At 36.4% G+C, this 21,194-nt stretch overlaps 1 pseudogene; it reads left to right on the top strand.

Annotated features, from left to right (window-relative positions):
* The first annotated feature begins 14,708 nt into the window (after window positions 1–14,708).
* On the top strand, window positions 14,709–20,208 carry LOC100446730 (tripartite motif-containing protein 64-like; annotated as a pseudogene).
* Window positions 20,209–21,194: the final 986 nt, after the last annotated feature.

Genomic DNA, 21,194 nt, shown 5'->3' on the forward strand with positions numbered 1-21,194 from the left:
ATGATGAGGATGAAATCCCTTATAATGATCCACTTCCACTAATTAGGTTTAGTATTCCATTAACGAATAATAAATATATTTTTCTTTGGATTTTCTTAATAACATTTTCTTTCCTTTAGATAACTTTAGTGTAAACATACAGTATACATATAGCATATAAAATATGCATTAATCAACTGTGAATATTATCATTAAAGCCTCTAGTCAACAGTAGGGTATTGATAGCTAAGTTTTGAGGAAGTCAAACGTTATATGCTGATTTCTGACTACATGGGATCTCGGCACCCCAACAACCGTGGTGTTCAAGGGTCAACTCTAAGTTTACTAAATATCATTCAAATAATCTGAGAATCTCTTTGTGAACAAAGGCTTTATCTTTCTGTGAAACCCTGTTTATCTCATGCAGTAATTATTGCATTTCATAGTGATAGTGTATTTTATCATGCTTATTGGTATTTTATATCATTTCCCAGGAAACAAAATTTTTTTAGCGGAATATTTTGATATTAGCAAGAAATCCTAATAAAAAGTTTGTTCCCATGTTGAAATGATTAGATGGAACCCTTTTGCTATTGTTCTGCTGCTCACAGTAGCATAACAATTGACACCTTGGTTGCGCCCATTGCTCTGTCTGGTACACGGAAGCATATGCTCTCCATGGATTTCTGATAATATTGTGAATTATATTAATCTTTTTGAAAGTAATAGCTATATATTGCTAAAGTGTCCAAGAACTCTCACAAAGTTCTATATTTTGTCACAGTATTTTCATTTCTTGAATTATTTCTTAAGAAAAATCTCAAATTTGGAAAAGAAAGACTGCTTTGAAAAAGACTTGAGTTCTAAAATGATAATAGCAAGTACTTCAAAATAACCTCTTGCCTAAGAGAAGAGAAATTACTAAAGAAGTAGATATTCCCCAATGAGAACACTTTATAATCATTAGAATCGATGATTAGAGTCAGGTGCAGTCACTCATGCCTGTAATTCCAGCAATTTGTGTGGGTGAGGCAAAACTCCTGAGGTCAGGAGTTTGAAACCAGTCTGGCTAACATGGTGAAATCCCATCTCTACTAAAAAACAAAAAAAACAGACAAACAAACAAACAAACAAAAAGTAGCCAGGCGTTGTGGCAGGCACCTGTAATCCCAGCTACTCAGGAGACTGAGGCAGGAGAATCGCTTGAGCCCAGGAGGTGGCCAGCCTGGACGACAGAGCAAGATTCGGTCTCAAACAAAACAAAACAAAACAAAACAAAAGTCATTAGAGATACAATATAAGAAGACATTTACAACAAAATATGAAGTAGGCAGAAAGAACATAAAGTTGTAAATATAATTTGATTAATTTTATTCAACAAATATAGGAAAATCTTAAAGGGAGTTTGTCAGTTAATATAAGCATTGCATTATCTTCGGAGGAATATTGGGAGAATTGTTTCCTTATTGTTAACAATTCTTTCCAATTTTTTTTGTGTGGGTAAAAAGTCAACAATGAGAATGAAAATGTAAGCAGATTCCATGAAGCTCATTTTCCATCTTTGAAAGAAAAATGATGTTTTCTCTCCCTCACAAAATGCCTTGTCATTTGAATTATGGTTTGTTAAGGACACACAGCTTTTTCTTCCTTGAGTATTTCTATATTTGTTTCATTTTCTCCAAACGATAGTAAAGATCCAGTCTGTGTCTCTATATGATGTTTACAATTCCTGAAACAACTGAGCAGTGCATTCCACGTAATAATAGTAATTTCTCACTAAGTAAATTAAGTTGAATATTGAATTTCTCAACCAAAACTTTGAAATCTAAGGAAGAGACATGTCTTCATCCTGCTTTTCTTGTATGACTTCTTTCCCCTGTATCAAAGGATACAGGGTGTTAACACAGGATACAAAGAGAAGTGTGTGTGTGTGTGTGTGTGTGTCTTTGTGCATTTACATGTATGTAGCCACATCAATTTTTGTATTTGTAGCAATGGATTGTGAATTTCATTCAGAAACCCATAGCATTTTATTGAAATTATGTTTTATTTGATTGTCTCATCTGTTTATGAGAGCTGCTAACAGATAGTGTGTGTTTCATTTACTATACACTATTTCAAAATCTGAGTTCATGGTGCTAAATTCATATATGTTGAATAGAGCTGATATCCAAATTATGGAGGTTGTAGTTATTCCTATTTTTCCTTTGTCAACAGGGTGCAGTTGAAAGAACAATATAGACCTCCCATTTCATTCTAAAACAATCTAGTGTGAGTTTAGGTAAGTTATTTAACTCCTGATTCTTTATTATCTCATCTATGAAGTGGGGCTACTAGCCTGCCCAACTTGCAGAATTGCTCTGAAGATTAAAAATCATGTGTTGTATAAACGTTCAAAACAGTAATTGGCTCATAGGAGGTGATCAGCCAGTTCTAAATGTCAACTGTTAGTAAAACTAAATTATAAAAAGTAAGAGATAAATGAATGAATATAATAATTCATGCTTTCTTAAGGTAATGACGGTTTCTCGTTAGCTAATCACATTGTGACAGAAGCGGTATATTGAATTCGGTGACTCATTGTTCGTCTACTCAGAGCTTGTTGATACACTTTCAATTAGACCGAATTATTCTTATTGCAATAGCAACACCGTCACTCCTTTTGGAATGTAAGTTCTGTGAAAGTAGGGAGTGTTTGATTCATAGCAGGCATCCAGATAGCGTAGAAAGACTGAAATAAGCACCATGTTTTGTGTTCCTAATTGGTTTAGCTTTAAAAATTAGAATATTGTTAGTTATCACTTGGTAAGTATTTATAATTTGTCAGGCATCTTACTAAACATTACTAGATTGTTTTAGTTTAATATTAATATTATTTCTGTGAGTAGATTACTAGGAGACCTAAGGGGAAGAAAGTCTTGCCTATATTTGTATACCTGGGTTTATCAGTTAGTTATTATCGATGTAAATAAAAATCACTATCATTTTTCCCATTGGCACATGCAGCTGTTTATGTGCTTTCATAAGCTTTAGCAGAATAGTATTTTATAAGATTTAAAAATATGGTAGCTATGTATTTTATTGTTCTTAATTTGCATATTATAGGAATTTAAAATATACATTTCATACTTGAAGAACACTGATTTGAATTGCACAGGTCTACTTAAGCACAATTTTTTTTTTTTTTTTTTTTTCTTTTATTATTATTATTATTATTATTATTATTATACTTTAGGTTTTATGGTACATGTGCGCAATGTGCAGGTAAGTTACATATGTATACATGAAGCACAATTTTTTTAAAAAATGCAGTCAACCCTTTCTCTCTGCAGATTTCACATCAGCAAGCAAAGATAGGTAGAAAATACAGTGTTATTCACTGTAATCACAAGTACTTAGGAAGCTGAGAAAGGAGAATTGCTTAAGCCCAGGAGTTTGAGGCTGTGTTGAGGTATGATCAAGCCACTGCACTCCACCCTGGCAAAAGAGCACAATTCCATGTCTTAAGAAAACATAACAAAATACATTACTGAAGGAAAGAACCCCATGTATATAGAGGGCCGACTTTTTATTTTTAAAGATGGTAAACTTTATTTGGCCAAATTATTTTTTTCCAACTTCTCTTTTTAAATATTAGTATTGCATACAGAAAATGATTTTGTTAGAAATATCACAAAGTAGGAAGGACATAAATCCAGAAAAAAGGTTTTTAAGTGAGTAAATTTATTTCTATGGAACAAACCTCAACAATTATTTTTCCTTTAGCTTTGATATGTTAGAACTTTTTTCACAGAATGATACTCATTACATGAGCTTGACTCTGAGAACCTCAGATGTGGCCAATAAAGAACAAATGAAAAATGTAAAGTAAGAAAATTATGAATGTTTTTCCAAAAAACAAAACAAAATAAAGCAAAACTGTTACGTTCCATTGGGACTCTTAGCCATGTTTTTCAGAAATATTTTGTTTTCTATTATTGCCTACTTCATTGTCTTAACAATATGAAGACCAGGATGTCAAAGGGCATTAAGCATGTGGTGAGTTATATTATGGCCAGTTAACCCAAGGGAGGTCAGATGTGGCTTCAGACTCCACACAGGCAGCTACCTTTCCTCACTGAGGCAGAGTAAGGTAATCCAGACAGTCTTTTCAGACTCTGAGAATGCTGTACTTACATTATTCGAAAAATCACTTGAAAAGATGAAATATTAAATAATTTATACTAAAATCTGGATTATTATTCTGATAAATCAATTTGATTTGTTTAGTGTTTTTTTCACATTCAGCTTGTTAATTCCACAGAAGAGGGGTCCTACTTTCCATGTATACGTGTCTTTTCTGCAGGACTTGAGTATGCACAAATTTTGATATCTATCAGTGTGCTGGAACCAGTCCCTAGAGCTGACTGATTAAGTTCACTTTTGTTCTGAAATTTTTATTTTGTGCATAGAAATACATTTTCATGAAGTTATAACTATATTCATGTTCTTTCTCATTCCAATATTATTGAGAATTATGAATAATCAACCAATGTTTCTGTAATGAGCATTTATTTATCCTTAGGGTTACCAGATAGACATTTTTATAAGTAGGAAAAGAAAAAATGATTCCCTGTTACAATATCACTTTTTCCTTTTTTTTTTTTGTACTGTGGAAAAACATCATAGTTGATTTCTTGCAAGCCAATAGAAAATTTCAAGATATATGTAGTAAATGATAAATATAATATTCTCTCATACGATGTAATATAATTTTTGCATATCTTTATTTTCAGTATCTTTTTGTTTCTTATTTTAAAATAATGTTCATTTTAGAAACTGTAAAGATCAAGAAAGCCATGGCAGAAAATAAATGTCTGCCTAATTCCATCAGAAAAATATAAAATCATGGTTATACTCTTGTGTGTGTAATTCTAGCCCCTTTCCTGTTTTGAATATATTTTTGTTTACATATACACAAAACCCAGTAAATCTCTCTATATGTAAGGTATATAATAAACACATACTTATTTGTTCTTTTTCATATTTTTGATATTTAGAGGTTTTTTTATTCCTAAATCTTGACTATTGCCAAACATTGACTATCCCCAGGTTGATCTTACATGTATTGAAAGGGTTTAGGTCATTGGACAGCCAGAAATGGCTCCATCTTTCTGTCCAGGGATTATCAAAGTGTCTGGCTTGGGAGTAAGAGCATGTTTTAAACAGTTCGATTGGTTGGCCAATGGCAGCATATTTTTAACTTACCCATCACCCCAGCTTATTTTGTTGTTGTTCTTAAGAGACGGGTTCTCACACTGTCTCCCAATCTGGAGTTCAGTGTGCAATCTTAGCTCACTGCAGCGTCAAACTCCTGGGCTTGATCAATCTTTCCACCTCAGCCTCCAAAATCGCTAGGACTACAGTCACGTGCCACAATGCCCAGCTAATATTTGTACTTTTATTTGTTGAGACAGGGTGTCCCTACGTTGCCCAGGATGGTCTCAAACTCCTGGCCTCAAGCAATTCTCCCACTTAAGCCTCCCAAATTTATGGAATTACAGTAATGAGCCACCGCTCCTGGCCTTATTTATCACTTCAGAGTTTGTCCTTCCTTTCTAGGTCTATGACATGAAATGACTTTGCCCGTTCTATAAAACATTCGTCTATCATGGTCATATGAAGCATTACAAAATTGTTTTTGATGTTTCTTCATGTTTTATGTTAAGTATTCTAACATGGTAGTGTGGCTTTTTTTAAAAAGGACAAAAAAAAAAACACAATAGATGGTTGACTAATCACAAACAGGACTTTAACGATCACAGTTGTGCTATCATTTATTATGATATATTAAAAAATCAGCACTTACTTGTAATGTGCCTTGAGACAAATCATATAGCAACTTGATTTCTCAGACCTCAGTTTCCTCCCCTGGGAAATACTAATATCAACTGTGTGTAGTCTATCTTGAAGAATTAGAAAACTTGTAATAAATACTTTATTACCAAGCATGATTGCTGTGGTTACTTTATCGTTGTTACTGTTGTAGCATCGAACCACTTACCACTTTAGATTATTTGTTGAAAGTCAAATATTATTAATTAATACATATTTCATAAACTAGTCTTTTCCATTTTATTTATTTATTCATTTATTTATTTATTAAAGGATGGAGCCTTGCTTTGTGGCCCAGCCTGGATTGCAGTGGCGTGGCACAATCTCAGCTCACTGTGACCTCTGCCTGCCGGGTTCAAGCAATTCTCCTGCCTCAGCCTCCTGAGTACCTGGGACAACAGACATGTGCCACCATGCCCGGCGAATTTTTTGTATTTTTAGTAGAGACTGCGTTTCACCATGCTTTCCAGGCTAGTCTCGAACTCCTAACCTCGTGATCCGCCAACCTTGGCCTCCCAAAATGCTGGGGTTACAGGCTTGAGCCACCATGCCTGGACATACTAGTCTTTAGAGTTGATTGAATGTGGAAGTTTAGTTGACAAGTGGCTGGTTCAAATTGTTAAATTAGAAATATTCGATGTTAGAATTGTAGAGTGCCCTTGTGTTTCTCTTCCATATCATTTGGGCAACTAGTAAACAGTATACTGTTTTATCAACAGGTATGTCATCTATGCTCCAAGCAGCCACAGCAAGTATTCAGGGGAGTCATTTCCAGGAATTTCTAACGCTCTGATATTGAAAGGAAAGTGGACCCATGCAAGGCTAAGGGAGAAGTGAAGAGAAAGCTTTGTTGCAGCCTTCACTGTGCAGGCAGCTTCAGAGGCTTTGAAACAAGTAGCCTAAGAGGATTCCTTAGAGAACCCATATTGAATTTGTGTGGTATGTCACTCAGAAAGAATGACGTTGGGTATATTGATGTATTTTAAAATTAGTATATTAGAAATAAAGATGGATAGTATAGACAGTTATGTGAGTGTTCATATATTTGTCTGTGTATATACTTTTTCTGTTATTTTCTCATTGTGGATTAAAAATAAAAAATCAAAATTTATAATTATACAAGGTTATTCTGAAGTGGAAGTCAGTATTAAATCCAAGGGGAATGGACAAATATCGTAAAACTCTCATCTGGCATTTTCGGGGAATCAAGTCTAATGTGTTCATGTCACTTCACACATGGGAAATCATCAGTTTGTCATAGAGCACACTGCGGAATATGGGCAACTGCTCCAAGCCAGAGGTCTCACACCCTGCCTGGCCTCCCAAGGCTGAGAGGATCACTATCTCAGCGCACTAGTTGGGACACTGATTACACTGTTAATTATATGTAAATTAACATATAATTATATGTAAATTAACATATAATAAAATAACATTACACTGTTAGTATATGTAATCACTCTATAGCATATGAAATCATTATTTTTTATTAAAATATTTTATTTATGTAAAAGACTATAATATAACACACAAGTATAGAGAAAAATAGTAACGAAATGAACATTTGTGAACCTACTAGCCGTATTAAGAAAATAACATTTCCAATATCTTTGGGTTCCCCATGCACTAGTGACAGTTGTGCTTTTTCACTTTCTTGAATTTTGTGTTTATCTTTATTTCCTCTGTTATTCTTTATAATTTTATCACACATGGCTATATTATTTACATGTTTCATGGTTTGGCTTTAGGTAGTTTTGAACTTTTTAAAATAAAATCATACCCTGTATAGTTGTATGGTACTTGATTTTTTTCCACTGGTCTTTAAGTGTTCAGATAGATAGATAGGTAAGTAGATAGATAGATAGATGGATAGCATTTATTCAAATGAAAGGAAAATTCAGGGTCCGTCAAGACAGAGAAAACATGTAATAATGTGAATAGGGAAAGTTAATATAAAGAATGATTAATTATAACAGCATTTGAGCAAGGAAATATTGTCTAGTAGAATGTAAGGAGAAGTCTAAATAATACGTGATGAGCACATATAAGGAATTGCCGTTGTTTCCAGGGTGAAGTTGGAGTAGCCCATGAAGAGTCCCCTCACCCCTTGGCCTCACTGAATGTTAAGAAGTCGCTGTGCTGTTGCACTTGAAAAACTTGCTTTAAATCCACACTTCAGAGCTCCCCGCAAACTTGGCTTCTGGGCCACTTGTAAAGCTGTTTACGAAGAAATGTCATGCCAGACAGGCTCCACTGCAAATTTGGCAAAGGGCAGTATCAGGAGAAGCTCGTGGCTGCTGAGTTCTCCTGGCCACCATGAACTTCAGGAAGTGGGTGCTACAGCAGCTGCCTGAACTACACAATCTGGGCATTGGTGTATCCCGGTATGCCCTCTGGGCCAGACACTGGAGGTGTCATTTCCAAAGCAGATTGGAAGCGCTTTTTTGGAATTTCTCTCCAATGCTTTCTCCTCACAAAGATTGACATCCTAACACGTGGCAAAGAAAAAAATATTTAAAGGGTCCAGATCTATTTATGTAAACAATCAAGAGTGAGTTTGTAGTGGAAAACCCAAAGTTGGATAAATGGTGCATAATAAAATATATTTGTTCATTTTCTGCTGTTGTACGTTTGGAATGATTTTTGTGTTTTGATTTTGTGAACATGTCTCCTAATGTAAATAGCCAATAGATTCTCTTTCCGGACAGTATCTTCCGATAGCTGGAATGTCTGGGTGATAAAATTTGTGGATCATCAATTCTACTGGGCAATGCCACAGCGCTTCAAAGTAATTTTATTTATTTATATTTCCACTGACAAGGTAATCATGTTATACAAAATAATAGAAGTATGGATGATTGTGGCAAGTTAAAGAAGTACAAGGAACTCACCCTTACTAGAATCCAAGGCATTTGTGGGAAGAACAATTCATACATGGAGCACCAAATACATCAAGTACGTTTTAGAAGACATCGAGAGGAGTGTAACTACTTTCTTGTAGTTTATCAAAATCCCATAATAAGGTTAAGCAGGTAGGAATATAGGCACATTTCCATTTCAGAAAGCATTCTGGCCTAGATAGAATAGAAGGATATCAACCCGGGAAGAGAACAGAACTAATATTTTGTGTGTGTGTGTGAGACAGGATCTCACTCTGTCACCCAGGCTAGAGTCAGTGGCACAATCCCTGCTCAATGCAACCTCTGCCTCCTGGGCTCAGGCAATCGTCCAGCCTAAGACTTAGCTGAGATTACAGGTGTGCACCCTCATGCCTGTCTAATGTTTGTACTTTTTGTGGAGATGGAGTCTCACCATGTTGCCTAGCCTGGTGTCAAACTTCTCAGCTTGACTGGTCAAGCCACCTAGGCCTCCCAAAGTGTTGGGATTACAGGCATGAGCCACCATGCCAGGCCCCAAAATCTTTTCTCACGACAACTGCTGTCACTTAGACTTTACTATCAGAAAAGATAAGACTACCCTCATCCTTTGGGTTTCAGCTTAGGTGTCATTTCTTTTAGGAAGACTTTTAGGATGACTGTCCCTTCCTTTGTATCAACTACTGGACCATGAGCTCCTTAAGGATATAGTCTTGGTTTTTTTTACACTTGTTTTAAAAATTTTACTTTAATTTTTGGGATACATGTGCAGAACGTGCAGGTTTGTTACAATTTTGGCTCCAATCTCTACCAGTAAGGAGAGTCCATAGCAGACAATTGTTTTGTGAGTAATCAGAGTAGCACACATAAGAGGACCTATGAGACATTCTGTGCTTTGAAAAGAAGAGCTGCGCTGCACACTAGGATTTCCACAATGCCTTTGTTATGGGGTTTGGCTGAGCATGCTCACAGGCTTTTTGTGATGTCATTGATAGAGGGTTGGACAGTATGGCAGATGTAGGACAGTGTGCATATTACTATTCAAAAAAGTGGACCAAAACCTGCACAATACTTGAAAGCTTTGTCAACTTTCAATCAATTTGGCCAGCATGCAAGAAGCATCCCCCCAAAATATTGTATGTAATTTGGTGGCTTAGGAACATACTTTGGCAACATATTTAATGTCACTGAAGGGAAAACAGTTTTCAGAGACAGACTGCCTGGTTTCAAACCCTAGTTCTCCTACTTAATTAGAGTATGCCTATGGGCAAATCATTGAAGTTTCCTGTTCTTACGTTTCTTAATCTTTAAATGAGTATAAAAGATTATTTATCTTATGGGGTTGCTGTAACAATTAAGTAAGCTAGAACATGTGAAGCTCTTAGAACAGTTTTTAGCATAGAATTGGTAATCAATAAAGTCTGAAATTTTCACTTGAATGACAGAGTATTTTTAGTTAGGTAAGGAAATACTGCTTTTTCTCTCTCACCTATCCTGCATGATAACACAGTTGTAGTAAAATAGATAATAACTTTTTCAGCTTCTAGCACTAAAATTTGCAACTATTTTTTATTCTTTTATATGCATCCCATAAGTTGCTTATTGTTTATTTCTGTCTAATACAGGGCAGTCTACAAAATGTAGAATTGAATTTTTACTGAGAAGTGAGAATGCTAGAAAGTCTTTCTTCTCTACACTTAGGTAGATAATATGCAACATTTTAAGAAGTGTTTGAATCTGTTTTCAAAGAACAACATTTGTGGAAAAATCTGCATATATATATATATATATCTATGATTACCTATTCTTAACTTTATTGGATATAGTTTTTGAAGCATAATGCTGATTAAATGACACTTCAGAAAACATACTAATTTGCAATGCTGTGGACTGATTAAAAAGACAGCCACTTCATCTTTTTCTAGGCTATGCTGGCTTTTATGAATTTTATAATTTTTTAAATGTCTATTAATATGTAAATGGTGACTTTTATATAGATTTTTACTTTTTCAACTTCTAGCAAGGTTTGTTAATTTTAAGTTTAGAGAAGTGACCTAAATCCCCAAACATTAGATAATTTATGAACACAGCTATGTATAAACATTGGTGATTTATGAAATCATGGTAAACGACAACAAAATCTGTTAGTATGGCAACTGTGTTAAAAATAACTTTCAGGCACTATTAAAGATAATTATGCACATAATTATTGTGTAAATAGGAGCCAGGTGCCATGGCTCATGCCTGTAATCCCAGCACTTTGAGAGGCCGAGATGGGCGGATCACCTGAGGTCAGGAGTTCGAGACCAGCCTGGCCAACTTGGTGAAACTTTATCTCTGCTAAAAATACCAAAATTAGCCGGTCACGGTGGCAGACACCTGTAATCCCAGCTACTCGGGAGGCTGAGGCAGGAGAATCACTTGAACCTGGGAGGCAGAGGTTGCAGTGAGCCGAGACCGTGCCATTGCACTCCAGCCTGGGTGACAGAGGGAGACTGCATGTCAAAAAAAAAAAAAGTAATAATAATTATTATTATTGTGTAAATAATTATTATATAATTTTAAAAATATGAATACATAACACTGTTATAGATAGTTATGTACATATATGTAAAGTTTCAGTTTTAAAATGCTTCAAAAAGTGGATAAATAAAAAACAGATTTATTTTCATATAAATCCATCATTAGGAAATAGTCATAAAATAGTAAAAATAAGAAAAACAGGCCGATACAGCTAATTCTATCAACCATTATATATACAATTTCATGAAACACAATTGAGTTCCTTGTTATACTTTTTTAAACAAGAGAGTTATACAGCACAGATGTGTTGGTAATCCGTTAATGTTTTATCTTTGAACATATTCAGATAAATAACGGCTAGGCACTTAAGCAATTATAATTTTAAAACAGAGGGAGAAACAAAATCTTAAAGTTAGCATGTGGCCCGGTGCAGTGGCTCACGCTTGTAATCCCAGCACTTTGGGAGGCCAAGGTGGGCAGATTACCTGAGATCAGGAGTTTGAGACCAGCCTGAGCAACATGGTGAAACCCTGTCTCTACTAAAAATACAAAAATTAGTTGGGCGTAGTGGCGGGCGACTGTAATCCCAGCTACTTGGGAGCCTGAGGCAGGAGAATCGCTTGAACTCCAGAGGCAGAGGTTGCAGTGAGCTGAGACCGAGCCATTGCACTCCAGCCTTGGCAAGAGAGCAAGATACCGTCTCAAAAAAATAAATAAATAAATAAAAATTAGCATGTGATAATATTTAGTGAATTAATTGTTATACTTAAAATATTTCTTTGAACAAACTGTGTTAAGTCAACTTTCTAGCATCTCATTCCAAACTTGTCTGTTGAGCTTTGAGCCCTCAAGTGTGGTTTTCAATACTTTATAAACCTAATCAGCCCATTAACCCGTTTCTCTGCAATCTAATCAACCTCAGGAAGTGGGTGTGGTCTTTCGTGGGCCCATATACTTTAAAAGGATGCTTGCCCAGAGATTTCTCTCTCCTTCAGTAAGGACCCACTGGATTTGTGGCTGCTGGGCTTTGGAGCACCAGGAGTTACTTCTAATCTGGATATCTACAGAGCTTCTAGACTGAGACCATTCATAGTAGCCTTGTGAGTATAAAATGTGCAGCAAAACCATCATGCTCACTTTTACTCTTAAAAATACTTTAAATTTACCCGGCAGCATGCTTGGGTCTTTTCTAAACAAACAAATAACTGTCTTAGTGATTTTACAGAAAATCAATATAAAGTGTCTTCAATTTGTAAGATATGGTTTGTGTTCCCTTGCTATTTGATTCTTTTTATGTGACTGTTTTCTGTATTGTTAGGTTTTTCTTAAGTGTGAAAAGATACATTTCCATAGTTTCATGCAATGATGGAACCCATAGAATACCTAAAATGTTCACTAGAATGTGGGCATGTAGTAGTGGTTATAATGTACACCAACATGAATGTTAAAAACGTTGAATTACTTTGAAAATTCTCGTTGCAAAGGTCTTATTTGCTGTGTCTTCAAAATTTGCAGTTTGCAGACTAGATTTGAAAGCCGTTGAAAATAGATTTAATCGGCTGGGCATGATGGCTCATATTTGCAGCCTAGCACTTTGAGAGGCCAAGGCAGGCAGATCGCTTGAAGTCTAGAGTTAGACACCAGCCTGGCCAACATGGTGAAACCCGGTCTCTGCTAAAAATACAAAAAAATTATCCTGGCGTGGTGGTGGGTGCCTGTAATACCAGCTACTCGGGAGGCTGCAGCAGGAGAATTGCTTGAACCTGGGAGGCGGAGGTTGCAGTAAGCTGAGATCGCGCCACTGCTCTCCAGCCTGGGGGACAGAGTGAGACTGCATCTCAACAACAGCAACAAAAAAAAAAAAAAAAAAAAGAAAGAAAGAAAATAGATCAATAGATCTAACCAACTGGCAAGGGCTCCCAAGAAGCTGCAACTTCCAAGTCACTAAGGGGAAAGGTGAATTAGTGGCCATGCTTCCATTAACTGCATTTCTGGATTTTCTACTGTAGAGTGGAAAACCTAATACATATCTCCACTTTTTTTGTTATTTTAGAAAATAATTAATTGTTGATTAATTCTGGTTAATTATAGTTGAAATATTGGCTATTTCCGAATGTGAAAGTGTTCTCTCTAATCATCTGAATTGACTATGGGAAAAAACTTTCCTAATTAAAAATAATAGATATTATTTACATTTAATGTATTGAAAGGAAGAGTTTCGATATTAAAGTTAAAAGGACAAATTTAATGATTGATAATTTTAGGAGTTGACAGTCCACTCTGATTTATCCATCTTAGATAAAAGCTACTTTATTTATAATTGTCTGAGCAAACTTCACAGGTGAGTTTGGAGGCAGGGAGTATAGGATAATACCAGAGATACCAAGTGTCTTTCATATATTATCATAATGGAATCATTGAGAGGGATAGAATGACAGAGACAGGATGACGTTCAGAATGTGCTTCTTTGTTAATTAGCTTATATAAGTGACTCAGAAATCATCCTAGCTTTTACCCTCCGCCCAGGCTTTAAGCTTGTCTAAGTAACTGGAAATGACTGAGAGCACGGCTTGCTTAACAAAAATGCCATGAGGACTGTCGTCTCATTTTCTCATTTGCATCATGGTTGTTCATACCCATAAGTTTCATACCCGTGGATTCAACTAATCTCAGATAAAAAATATTTACAGGGAGAAAAAAGCAGCTGTACTGAGCATGTACTTTTTGTTTGTTTGTTTGTTTGTTTTTTTGAGACAGAGTCTCACTCTATTACCCATGCTGGAGTGCAGTGGTGCAATCTCAGCTCACTGCAACCTCCGCCTCCTGGTTTCAAGCTATTCTCCTGCCTCAGCCTCCTGAATAGGTGGGACTACAGGCATGCGCCACCACGCCCTGCTAATTTTTTGTATTTTCAGTAGAAACTGGGTTTCACCGTGTTAGCCAGGATGGTCTCGATCTCCTGACCTCGTGATCCGCCCGCCTCGGCCTCCCGAAGTGCTGGGATTACAGGCATGAATGACCACGCCCTGCCAAACATGTATGTATTTTTAATCTTCTTGCTGTTCCTAAACAGTATGGCATTGCAAGTATTTACACAGCATTTACATTGTATTAGGCATTCAAAGTAATCTAGACATAAAGTATTCAGGAGGATAGGTTTAGGTTACATGCAAATCCCACACCATTTACTAAGAAGATACTTGAACATCTTCAGATCTTGGTATCTCAGGGAGTCCTGGACCGAATCTTCAATGGCTATTGAGGGAAAACTTTATAAATCCAGCATGTTTGCATTTACTATATCTCAGTTTGTACTGGAGCTAACTTATTAGACATATTGGACAGAGCTCAAGTAGATAAGGAAAATTGTCCACTGGCCTTTTTTTCCTTTTCATCAGGGCAAATAAAAATAAGAGAAAGAAATTCTCACTTTTTTTTATTTTAATTTTCAGAAAGATGGATTCAGATGCCCTGTGAGTCTTCCAGAATGAGCTCATCTGCTGCATTTGCATGAACTACTTCATAGACCCGGTCGCCATTGACTGTGGGCACAGCTTTTGCAGGCCCTGCCTCTGCCTCTGCTCAGAAGAAGGCAGAGCACCAATGCACTGCCCTATGTGCAGAAAAATCTCAGAGAAGCCCAACTTCAACACCAATGTGGCACTCAAAAAGCTGGCTTCCCTAGCCAGACAGACCAGACCTCAGAACATCAACAACTCAGACAACATCTGTGTGCTCCATGAGGAGACTAAGGAGCTCTTCTGTGAGGCTGACAAGAGATTGATCTGTGGGCCCTGCTCTGAGTCACCAGAGCACGCGGCTCACAGCCACAGCCCAATAGGATGGGCTGCTGAGGAATGCAGGGTACGTGATGCCTCTAAGGCAGTTTGAATTATACAGAATCCCAAATAAGAATGATGAGGGCCTATGATAATGATGGTGATGAGAATGCAGATGGTGGATGTGGTGATTATTCCATGTCAATCATAACACACAAATGTGTCCTTTCAATGTTGCTGACTAATTTGGCACTCTAATCATAGCTGTGTTGAGACTTCACTAAAGGAGGTTTCCTTAGAAAAATTGTTCAAACGTGTACAATGGAGCTGTGGAGCTGGTGGCCAGCACCAAGAACACTTTTCAAAGAAGTCAGGTTATATAAAAGCCAGTTTCTCAGAAAATTGATAATATTATCCAAAAGGTCCCTTAAAACTCTCTATTATGTTTCTATCACTTTTCACATCCAAGTTATTAGAACCAAATGGGTTTAACTTGGAAAAATCTGACCACTCCACTCTAACTTAATTTATGTTTCTTTCAATTACAGCCTTTCTTTATTGATAAGAGTATGAAATCTACTCTACTGTCTTCATTATTGCTAAGCTTCTTGCTTCTTTTGCAGGAGAAACTTATAAACGAAATGGACTATTTATGGAAAATCATTCAAGAGACATGAAACAATCTAAATCAGGAAACTAGAACATTTCATTCGTTAAAGGTAAGATGAAAATGTTTTCTTTGTTTTTACACGAATAAACACAATGTTAGCTTATACTTTTTAGCTAAATTCAAACTACCAGTTGAAAGATAGTGATTTCATCCCAAGAAAATATAGTGATTTCAATTGATATAATAGGAGTTGCAAACAGAGAAGCCCACACAAGCTAGATAAATTAATTCTAGTATATTGGATAAACGGCATGATGTGTATTCTAGTTGAAATTTGAAGGTTGGCATAAACCTTTTCAGACACTGCAGATGAGACAACCTTTCACTAAGATTGCGTGTGAGGAAGATGAAAGAAATAGAATAGTATATAGAGTAAAAATATGGTAAAAGTAAAAAAATTCTGCATAATATGGTGTATGGCTAAATGTTTTTTAACATGTAGGTGAATCAGACATGGAAAAATCCTAAAAGAGAGATTAATAGAGGAAACAATTGACTCAGTAACAACTGTGAAGAAGTGTCACAGTGACAGAAACCAGGAGTCTTTATATAGGTTTGATTTAAAAAGGGAGAGAAATAGGAACATTGAAAAAGATGGACAGAAGAAGATAGCCAATATTCAAGACTCCTTGCAAGAGTGAGGCAGAAAGTTTATAAGTTTCTTGATTACACCCAGCATATAATTATTTGAAGTTTTCTATTGAGAGTGAGAACATGTAATCCTTTTAACCAAACATCTCTGCAGGACTATGTGTCATTAAGGAAGAGGATAATCACTATTCATTATCAAAAGATGCATGTATTTCTCCATGAGGAGGAGCAACAGCATCTGCAGGCACTGGAAAGAGAAGCAAAAGAGCTTTTCCAACTACTACAAGACAGTCAAGTGAGAATGACCCAACATTTAGAAGGGATGAAAGACATGTACAGAGAGCTGTGGGAGGCATGCCACATGCCTGACGTGGAGCTGCTCCAGGTGAGGAGGGAAGGTCCACCCTCAGAGACAGGAAGCCTTTGCTGGACAATGCTGCCAGGACATGCAAATTTCACCAGCATATGTCACTGCTCTAAGCTAAGTGGCACATGCTGTCTGACTTCCACCATTACATTTCTCCATTCACTTATTACTGCACACTTTGGTAATGTTTGGGAAATTTTTGCCATTTTAGCAGATAATATGTAACAAAGTTCTCTTCAATATAATTTGGATTACTATCCACACAGAGAGATCATTTAACATCATTAGAACTCTAGGCCAGGGGAAGGTTAGTAATTCTCCATTTATATGCCCTAGTTCCTCCTCACTCTGATGTCCCACACAGCAGTGATTTGCTGAAGACATTGAGGGGTTTCCCCTTGCCTGGGCAAGGTTTGTCAAAGCTGCTCATCAATGTCCATGTGCTCTGTTTCTCATATGGTTCTCTGTTTTGTTTTAATAGTTGTCATGTGTGGTCAGACCTTTCCTTGGAAATAAGATTAGGAAATTAATGACACTGGAAACTTAGATATCTTTGCTTTACTCCACCATCTCTTGCTGAGCTCCTTTCTTCTTAATGCCCACTGATGAAGCTTTTCATTGTTTAGTTGAGGTTCTGTTATTAATGTAGCCTTCAATGATTCCTTAGCAGGAAATAAAAAGATACACATTATTAAAACACTAAAACAGAAAGAAACAAGAGGATGAGAAAAGATGCAGAAGGAAAAATCTCTCATAATTAACATTATCTTTCATTTTTTTGCAGGATGTGAGAAATGTATCAGCAAGGTGAGTTTACACTAAAAAAACGCTATTTCTGAAAAATTTGTTCTGTTGTGAAAGAAGGGGATGTATACATTTTGAGTACTAACATCGTTGTCAGTGGCTAATTCCAATTTTGTTTCAAAAGAGGGCCTGAGGTCTTCTTCTCTTTGGTCTGGAAAGTTTTCACCTCAAAATTTGTATGAATTAAAATATACATAAAAACAATTTGCCATTCGGAAGTTTGTTCTTCCCAATCCATCCATCCTGACCGGCCATACCCCACAGATCTTAATACAAAATTACTCTGAGGAATCATAGAGGTGTCTTCTACTCTAGAAGGGTGGGAGGTTAAAAAAAAAAATGACAGAGGGAGGAGAGAGATTCCCTAAGGATGGGCTGAGGAGGGATGTTTTGTTCCTAAAAGCATCAATGACCCGGGTCTGCTCCATCACCATACACCCAGTTCTAGGAAAGACCTCAGGAAAATGGTTGCCTCGGGACCCTCAGTGGCAGGGTTCTCAGGCTGGAATTAGACTCCTTTGTTTTGCACGGAAGATTAAAGCCTTTTGTCTCAGTGAACATTCTCTGTTAGACACTGACTAGCATTAGTGACAACTGCAGGCTGAGGTCCCAGAAGTTTTTGCCTGAGTTTTCTGCTCTCTGAAATATTTCCAGGATTTCTGCATACCCTCAAGTGGTGTGATGGGCAGAGGGAGGCAATGACTTTTAATGACTTTAGAAGTTGTATAATGTCTGAGAATAACATATCTGGGGAAATTGGGTTTTTATGGAAGTAAAGTTTAGAAAAAGTAACATCCTTATGGCCCCTAGAGTGTGGAATAAAATGTACACCCAGTTAATCAAAACTGGCAGAATTCTGAGGAAACATCTTACATGAAAATATGATATCTTCGTATGACTATGTGATTAGCTCTGGGCCTGGAAATATAACTGAGGCCATTTTCTTTGCAGGACTGATTTGGCACAGATGCAAAAGCCCCAGCCAGTGAACCCAGAGCTCACTTCATGGCGCATAACTGGAGTCCTAGACATGCTCAACAACTTCAGAGGCAAGAGCCAGCTGCTTGGCAGTCCGGCCTCAAATTACTTCCTTATTGGGTCCCTTGGTTGAGGCTTTTCCCGTTTAAGTTTTATTAGGTTTGACATGTAGGTAATACATAGTTTTCCAAAACATGTGCATCTTCTCTACCTGCATAGTAATATTACAATGATCAAAGCTCAATTTCCTGACTTACAGTTTGATGAAAATGTAAAGCAAGATACATACTTTATCTGCAGAATAAGAGGACGAAGAATATTCAGATCATGTAGTTATGAAGACACTAGTTCTCATGGTGGCATCAGTATTTCGTGTTTGTTCGATTTAATTCAATTTTGAAGGCTTAGATTTGGCATAATGGTTTTTAATTTTTTCTATTCTATGTGCATTTACATGCATTCTACAAGCACCCTTTATTATTTACAAAATCAGAACATTTTGATCAACAAAGAAAATGACTAAAATATCCATAACCAGGACAATTCTAATGCCATCAGAAACACCTTGTAACAAGTGAAAGGTGAGGGATCTGTGAACGTGGCTTAACCATGTTAGGCCCATTCTAGAGAGCAGGTCTAAGTAGCAGAGGGCAGGAACCCAGAGTGGATTGAATCAGGAGATAAACAGATAATGTAAAGCCAGAGTATTTTTTTTAAGAAACTTATAAATTTTACATGTGTTAATTTCTACCAAATTTTTGATGTTTGAGACTATAACAGGCATAACTTACATTCCAATAAATACTCACATCACAGCAAATTGATGTCTACCTGTTGATGATCTTAAAGACAAATAATACAAGAAGAGTTTTCTATTGAAGAAAAAAAACCATTTTGCATATGTCCTGAAACAAACTATGCAGATGTAGACATTAAATCATTATTTCCCCAGTGACATGGTCACATTTTTTCTCTATTATTTAAGGAATGATACATAATTGTATGTGCTGTAGAGGTGTAATAACATTTCATCTTCATGGATGCATGGGGCTGAACTCTCTTGGCTTCCTTTTTTCTGTATTTTCTAGGAAGAAGAGCAAATGAAGTAAATAATTGGGCCACAGAGCCTCTGTCCCTCATAACACTCACTAATATAATATTTTTTCCTTGTCAGTGGATAATGCTCTGAGCACGGAAATGACTCCTTGCTATATAAGCCTTTCTGAGGATGTGAGACATGTGATATTTGGAGATGACCATCTCAGTGCACCCATGGATCTCCAGGGAGTGGAGAGCTTTGCTGTGTGGGGAGCGCAAGCATTCACCTCCGGCAAGCATTACTGGGAAGTGGATGTGACCCACTCCTCCAATTGGATTCTGGGAGTCTGTCGAGATTCCAGGACAGCAGATACCAGTATCGTTTTTGATTCTGATGAAAGATTTTTTTCAATTTCCTCAAAGAGGAGCAATCACTATAGTCTCTCCACCAACTCTCCACCTTTAATTCAGTATGTGCAAAGGCCTCAGGGTCGGGTTGGGGTGTTTCTGGATTATGATAATGGATCTGTGAGTTTTTTTGATGTTTCTAAAGGTTCTCTTATCTATGATTTTCCTCCTTCCTCCTTCTCTTCCCCTCTGAGGCCTTTCTTTTGCTTTGGTTGTACATGAAAAGTTGGTTTCATGATGATTTGTTGTGACCTCCCATATATGAGGCAAATAGTGTCCTAAGACCCTATGTGTGAGAGCCTGTGAGCTCATTGTAACTTCATGGAATGTAATTACTTTATGGTTATAAATGGGATAACCACCTTGAATGTGTACATTTGTTAATTAAGTTATTTTAATTAATAAATTATTGTGGAATCTTTACTAGAACATCAATAATGGTTTTTTTTTTGTACTAGTTTTTTTGAGATTCAGTCACTTACCGTGAAAGTCATGTTCTAATATATTTAATTCAGAGATTGTTAGTGTGTCACACTTGTGCAGGCATCAGAGCTCTCTACTGCCTGTGGACTTCTATCACTTCCAGAAGAATCCCAATACACATTAACACTTATTCTCCATTCACCTTCCCCCATTCCTTGAGAGCACTTAATCTACTTTTTATGTTTTTGCATTCAGGCGAATAAAATCATACAATGTAAGCTCTTTTTTTTAATCTGATTTCTTTTTCAGAGAGTATGTTTTCAGTTTGTACACACTGTAAATCATTTGTCTTAGTTGTATATTTGAACCAGGCTGGGGTAGAATAATGAAGTGGTGGATATCTTATCTGACAGAGAATAAAAAGAGTGCTTATTTTCTTTCTAAGTCTAAACAAGTTAAGTTGACCTCACAGACTGTATTATTTCTCAGCATCCTAGTTATTAATCACATTTCAGCTCATACAACAGTTTTTCAGTGCTGGGTTGCTCTGCTATTACATCTTCTCTGAATATATTATATCAGATTAAAATATTCAGAAAACTCTTATACTTGTTACTACCAGATTGAAAATTCCAAGGGGGCAATGGCAGTATTTGTCTTCTTTGCTAATATATTACAATTATTCAATGCAATTTTTAGAATAGATTACACAGTAAATAAGATGAGTAAATGGATAAGTAGAGGAGTTAATATGTATAAATATTCTAACATTAAGTAACTTTTCCAAAATATAAGTAACAAAATAGGATAGAACATACTAATGAATATCTATCAAAAGATAAGAAATGAATTGATTTTCAGATTCATATCAAAGATAACACTAT

Source organism: Pongo abelii, chromosome 9 (assembly GCF_028885655.2).
Source record: "Pongo abelii isolate AG06213 chromosome 9, NHGRI_mPonAbe1-v2.0_pri, whole genome shotgun sequence".
NCBI classification, from domain to species: Eukaryota; Metazoa; Chordata; class Mammalia; order Primates; family Hominidae; genus Pongo; species Pongo abelii.